Source organism: Camponotus floridanus, unplaced genomic scaffold (assembly GCF_003227725.1).
Source record: "Camponotus floridanus strain SB8 unplaced genomic scaffold, Cflo_v7.5 scaffold198, whole genome shotgun sequence".
Lineage (NCBI taxonomy): Eukaryota > Metazoa > Arthropoda > Insecta > Hymenoptera > Formicidae > Camponotus > Camponotus floridanus.
Genome location: NW_020229323.1, coordinates 112,157 through 119,339, shown reverse-complemented (window position 1 = coordinate 119,339; position 7,183 = coordinate 112,157).

The window sequence follows — 7,183 nt, the reverse complement described above, 5'->3', positions numbered from 1 at the left end:
CCTTTGTGTACGGGATGTCACATCAAGTTACCGCGAGAGATTGCGACGAAGAGAGCGGTGATAAACGTGCAATCGAAAGACAATGCATGTTTCGCGTGGGCAGTGGTCGCCGCCCTATATTCCGCCGAAAGGAACGCGGAACGGGAATCATCGTACCCGCATTACGCGACAGTGCTGAATCTCCGAGATATTGAGTTTCCAGTGACTGTAAATCAAATTAAAAAATTTGAACTCGCAAACAATATCTCGATCAACGTGTACAGCATCGAGAAAGAGAACATTGCCCCGATACGTCTTTCGGAGCAGAAGCGAGATAAGCATGTGAATCCGCTATACGTGGAAGACGGTAACAACAGCGTCGGACATTTCGCGTGGATCAAGAATCTATCGCGACTTGTCAGTTCACAGTTGAGCAAAAAAGATCATAAGAAATATATCTGTGGTAAGTTTAATTTATATAATTCAAATAATTATAATTTAAATAAATTGGTAAATAATTCGGCTCTATATAATTAAAACAACGTGATAATTAAATAGCGAGCAATAAGAGCCTACAAAACGCGGATGGCAATGTGTTCGCGAAAAATTTTTAAGACACATGCACATATGCCAAGTTACAGATTCTCTTGGTTTGAGACTTCTATAAATTTTTAAGACACATGCACATATGCCAAGTTATAGATTCTCTTGGTTTGAGACTTCCATAACACCCCCTTTACCCCCCTGGAGAGATGTAGACAGGAAAAATATAGGGGCGAAGTCGCTGAATCGGGAATCGAACCCGAGTCTTTCGCTTGCCGGGCGACTGCTCTTACCACTGAGCTATTCAGCCCCACACCGACACTTTTCCTGTACGTTTTTATTAATCGGTGGAAATAATGGGAACACGATAATTAGCTCGACGTGTAGTTCTAAATAAATTGGTAAATAATTCGGCTCTATATAATTAAAACAACGTGATAATTACTGAGCTATTCAGCCCCTATGTGCATGTGTCTTAAAAAAAAAGAAAAAAAAAAAAAAATTTTTTTTCGCGAACACATTGCCATCCGCGTTTTGTAGGCTCTTATTGCTCGCTATTTAATTATCACGTTGTTTTAATTATATAGAGCCGAATTATTTACCAATTTATTTAGAACTACACGTCGAGCTAATTATCGTGTTCCCATTATTTCCACCGATTAATAAAAACGTACAGAAGAAGTGTCGGTGTGGGGCTGAATAGCTCAGTAGTAAGAGCAGTCGCCCGGCAAGCGAAAGACTCGGGTTCGATTCCCGATTCAGCGACTTCGCCCCGATATTTTTCCTGTCTACATCTCTCCAAGGGGGTAAAGGGGGTGTTATGGAAGTCTCAAACCAAGAGAATCTATAACTTGGCATATGTGCATGTGTCTTAAAAATTTATAGGAGTCTCAAACCAAGAGAATCTGTAACTTGGCATATGTGCATGTGTCTTAAAAATTTTTCGCGAACACATTGCCATCCGCGTTTTGTAGGCTCTTATTGCTTGCTATTTAATTATCACGTTGTTTTAATTATAATTTATATAACAAATTCTTCAAATCTTAATTTAAAAAAATTTTTTCTTTTACAGATGCCTGCATTATTTCAGATGACAAGTTGCAGTCGCACTGTCGCACAGTTACGATCGACTGTCGTGAGATGAATGACTGCGCTATGCGATTGCCGAGTGATAAGGATAAGTGGCTCAAATTCAACAACTTCAATCGGAAGGAGCGGATTCCATTCGTCGTGTACGCCGACCTGGAATGCGTTCTGGCCAAGACGGAGGAAGAACAACAAAAATTGTACCAACACCACCACGTATTTAGCATAGCTTATTATGCACATTGTTCGTACGACGAATCTTTATTGGCGTATCATTCGCGTCGTAGCGCCGATTGTATAGCATGTTTCGTCGAAGATCTTAAAAATTTAGCGATTCGCGTTAAGAATATTTTATCGACTAATGTCCCTATGGTAGATTTGACGTTCGAAGAACGGAAAAAATTTTATCACGTTACTTAATGTCACATATGTGAAAAACCGTTCGCGCAAGACGATACACGCGTTCGCGATCATTGTCATCTGACCGGGCGGTACAGAGGTCCGGCGCATTCAAATTGTAATCTAAATTATAAAGAATCTTTTTGTATTCCCGTAGTCTTCCCGCGCATTCAAATTGTAATCTAAATTATAAAGAATCTTTTTGTATTCCCATAGTCTTTCACAATTTATCCGGTTACGATTCACACTTTATTATCGAGGATATAGCTACGGCGTTCGAAGGGAAAGTCGAATTACTTCCGATAACGAAAGAAAAATATATATCGTTTATAAAAGATGTTTGTATGGAAGAAGAATCAAAAAATCATATAAAATTACGCTTCATCGATTCGTACAAATTTCTTGCATCGAGTCTCGACAAATTGGCATCATTTTTAGATAAAGATAAGCTCAAAATTTTAAAATCAGAATTTCAAAATTTATCAACCGAAAATTTCAATTTATTAATACGGAAGGGCGTCTTTCCGTACGAATACATCGACTCTGTGGACAAGTTGCAAGATACGCGTTTACCATCGCGCGAATCGTTTTACAGTTCCTTGATCGGTGAAACTATATCAGAGAATGATTACGCGCACGCCGAGAACATCTGGATGCGATTCTCCATTCGCTGGGCGAATATAGCAATTTGTATCTGAAAATCGACGTCTTGTTATTAGTCGATATTTTCGAAAACTTTCGCGATAGTTGCATCAAAAGTTACGGACTCGACCCCACGTATTACTACACTCTCCCCGGGTACACGTAGGACGCCATGTTAAAGCATACGAAGATTATGTTCGAGCTGCTTACAGATATCGACATGGTTATGTTTTTTGAACATGGTATACGCGGCGGTCTAAGTCAATGTTCCAACAGATACGCGCGCGCTAATAACAAGTACATGGAGTCGTACGATCCATCGAAACCATCGTCGTACTTGATGTATTTTGACGTTAATAATTTATACGGTTGGGCAATGTGCCAACCGTTGCCTTATACCGATTTTCGATGGGTCGATGACGTGTCGAATTTTAACGCATCATCTATAGCGCTAGATTTCCCTACAGGCTATATCCTCGAAGTCGATCTCGAATATCCGCAACATCTTCACGATACGCACATTGACCTACCGTTTTGCCCGCGACAAGCCGGCCGATAAGCGGGAATTCAAACTGCTTGCAACGTTATACGATAAGAAGCGTTACGTGATACACTACCGTAATCTACAGCAATGTACGCGTCACAGCCTTCGTGTAACAAAAATACATAGAATTTTACAGTTTTCTCAATCTCCATGGTTTCGAAATTACATAGAATTAAATACACAGTTTAGAACACTTGCGAAAAATGATTTCGAGAAAAATTTATACAAATTAATGAACAATGCGGTATTTGGTAAAACAATGGAAAATGTGCGTAATCATGTTGATGTAAAATTATTAACAAAGTGGGACGGACGATACGGTGCAGAAGCAATGATCGCAAAACCAAATTTCCACAGCAGAAGCGTCTTTTCGGAAAACGTAATCGCTGTGGAATTGCGCAAATTCGAGGTGAAACTCGACAAACCGATTTACGTGGGTATGTGCACACTCGACATATCCAAGACGTGTTTATACGAGTTTCATCACGAGTACATGTCTTTCCTGTATCGCGACAAATGTAAGATCATGTACACCAACACAGACAGTCTCATATATCACATTGAGTGCGCGCATGTATATGATAACATGAAGGCGATATCGCCAGATTTGACACGAGCGATTATGCGGTAGACAATGCGTACGGTATGCCGCTTGTAAATAAAAAGGTGCCGAGTTTAATGAAGGATGAAAATAACGGTACGATAATGACCGAATTCATCGGGCTCAGGGCAAAGATGTACGCGTTACGAGTGGAAAGAAAGACACGAAGAAAGTTAAAGGCGTCAAGAGCAACGTTGTTGCGAGAACGATAACGTTTGACGATTACATGCGGTGTTTGAAAGAAGAAATTGAAATGACGCACCAGCAGTCGTGTATACGATCTAAACTGCACAAAGTATACACGATCCGCGAGACGAAAATTGCTTTGAGTCCGTACGACGATAAGCGGTATATCGTACCCGAAACCACAGATACATTACCGTGGGGACATTATAAGATACCATTGTAATATGTAATGTAAAATATAAAATGTAAAATGTGTGTGATAAACTATCTATTAAAAGAAATATTAATAAAGATTTTTATTTTTTATATTGCATATATTTTTATGTAATGTATATTTCATATATCTTATTATCTTATTTAAAAAAATACATGTACTATCGAAAGGAATATTAATAAAAATTTTTTGTATTTTTTATATTTCATATATTTTTATGTGTATCTCATACATCTTATTATATCTTATTAAAAATACATGTACTATTGAAAGGAATATTGATAAGGATTTTTATGTATATTTTCATTTCTTGAAAATGAAAAAATAAACACTGTATGATTAATTAAATCATATTGTTCTTATGTATCCAGGAGTTGTGCGAATTGTCAAATCCCAGCCATTTCACGTAACCTCGTCACCCCTCTTGCGCAGTACTTTCTCCACGAGATACACATCCGGATAATTCGCGCGATGCAACTCGTGTTCGTAGAACGTTCCAGCGATAGATTTTTTGCGATAATCCTCAAGTAGATAGCTTACGGGATTAGTATGCTGCAGTTTTATAATTTTAAACACCTCGATTGTCCAATTTGGCGTGTAACCCTTCTCGAAAACCGTCTTGTACTTGCCAACGCGTACCGAATCACCTACTTTGAATTTCGCCAGACCCGCGATATTTACACGGTTACACACAGTAGCCAAGAGTCTTTCAGTGATCGCAGGGGTAATGTCGACGGGCCGCATACCGATCGTTCGATGCTTGCGCGCGTTGTAATCCGATACGAGTCCCGGCAACACGTTGATCCACTTGTAAGATCCGTTTAGCGTAAACATCTTCCACATGTCGTTTTTCAGCGTGCGATTGAATCGTTCAACGATCGATGTCTTTAATGTCGAATATGTAGAATAATGATTGATGTCGTGTTTCCGCATGAGCCGTTACACGTCGGCGTTATAAAATTCGTTCCCCATATCGGTCTGTATATTTTTCGGACACCTCTTGCTATCTCGAATTATCTCGGCGATAGCGTCAGCTGTCTCGCTTCCGCCTTTACTCTTGAGTGGTACGGCCCACGTGTACTTGCTCAACGCATCGATGACAGTGAATATGTAGTTGTAACCTCTGTTGAAACGAGAGTACGGACGCATCTCGACGATGTCGGCTTGCCACAGGTCATCATATCCCCGCACTATGACATGTCTTCGGAGGAAATTTTTTCTCGCCGGTGCGTGTAGTTCGTTCAACCAACTGTCGTTTCTCTAAACTATGTTGTTTCTTCGCTTCCTCGGTCATTCTCGATCATCGACCCATTGTTTCGATTCGTCAATCAAATAAACGATACGTATCACCGTGCGTTTTATTATTCGTTGTTACTTTTTAGCCGTTCCTAAGTCGTTCCTTAGCCGTTCACTGCCGTTCAATAGCCGTTCAATAGCCGTTCGTAGCTGTTCAATAGTCGTTCAATAGCCGTTCGTAGCTGTTCACTGCCGTTCTTGACCCGTTTGTTGCAGTTCTTGACCCGTTTGTTGTCGTTTTTGAGCCGTTTGTTGGCGTGATTGACCCTGTTGGTAGTCACTTTTAAGTAGCCCGCAGCCTCGTTCACAATCGTTTCTGACCCGTTCGTAGCTTCGTTGACAATCGTTTTTGACTCGTTCGTAGCCGTTCCGGACTTGTATGCCGCCTCGTATGTAGCCGTTCCTGACGTGTTCATAGTTTTGTTCGCAGCCGTGTTTGAGGTGCCCGTAGCCTCGTTCGCAGCTATTCTTGAATCGTTTGTAGCCTCGTTCGAGGGCGTTTCCTCTTCGATCACTGCCATTCATTATAGCTCGATAACCGTTCGTAGCCGTTCGATAAGCCTTTGTAGATGTTTAATAATTGTACAATAGCCGCTTCTAAGTCGTTCACTACAGCACATTACAGGTTGATAGCCGATTTTGAATTAATGTTAATCGTATGACGAAGCTCGTTTATCGCAGTCTGCAAAGCTCGCACGTCCTTCTCGAACGCAGTCAGCTTCTTGCTTCTTTCTGTTGATTCTTCAACCTTTTAACGTATTCTTCCACGTACAGTTTATTGACTGCATCGGTATCAGCCTCAGGTTGCGCTACACGGCGAATCTTGTGCGATCTCGCATCATAGTCCGTAGCGACAAAGCGTTTTGACGCAAGTAACTTGTCACCAATTTACCCCAATAATCGCTTGTGCTGATTTCTTCATTTCTCCGTTCGAATAATCCAAATTTGTTGGTAGGCATTTTTTTTCGATGCGAGTGACGTCGATCGACTGATTAATTTTGTCGAGACACCGTTTAATTTATAATAAAGCCGGCTTCGCGAAGTTCCTCTATGATCAACAGGATCTCGTTGTCGTGAGCGTCGTGGCCAGCTCGACGCGAAGCATCGAGCAATCATAGGCGATCCACTAGCTCATTGGGATCGTCCCAGTGCACGTAATCGATCTTATTGTCGGTTAGCGTCATCACGCGAGGTGTGAATACTCCCGTTCCAGATTTTTTCTTTTTCGATTCGATCGACATCACGGCGCGATTATTTGTTTATACTTGTATCCCTTGTTGCTCTTTAATTGACCTTGTTCATCATGTTGACGTTTATACGCACTCGTCGCCATCAATATGTTCTTATATTTTTGCACATTGTCCTCAGTGTATATGACGTCATCGGGAATTCTCTTGAAGATCAACTCCTATAATCCTGGTGTACCAATGTATCTCATTTTGTCTATGATTATAGAGTCATCTTTGTCAATGTCGAATCGTTTGTTACTGAGACGCATTCCATTCTCATCGAAATAGACACCGTACACGTGATCGATCTCGTTCTTTCTTTCGTCGCCGCTAAGAAGAGCGCCCATGTACTTTTGTCCGAGTGGTCCCAAGTGCTCTCGTACCATTTCCTGACCTTACGACGTTTGTAACCTGTTTCGAACGGATAATTCGAGCGGGTTGACCGGGCTTTCGAAAACTTCTTC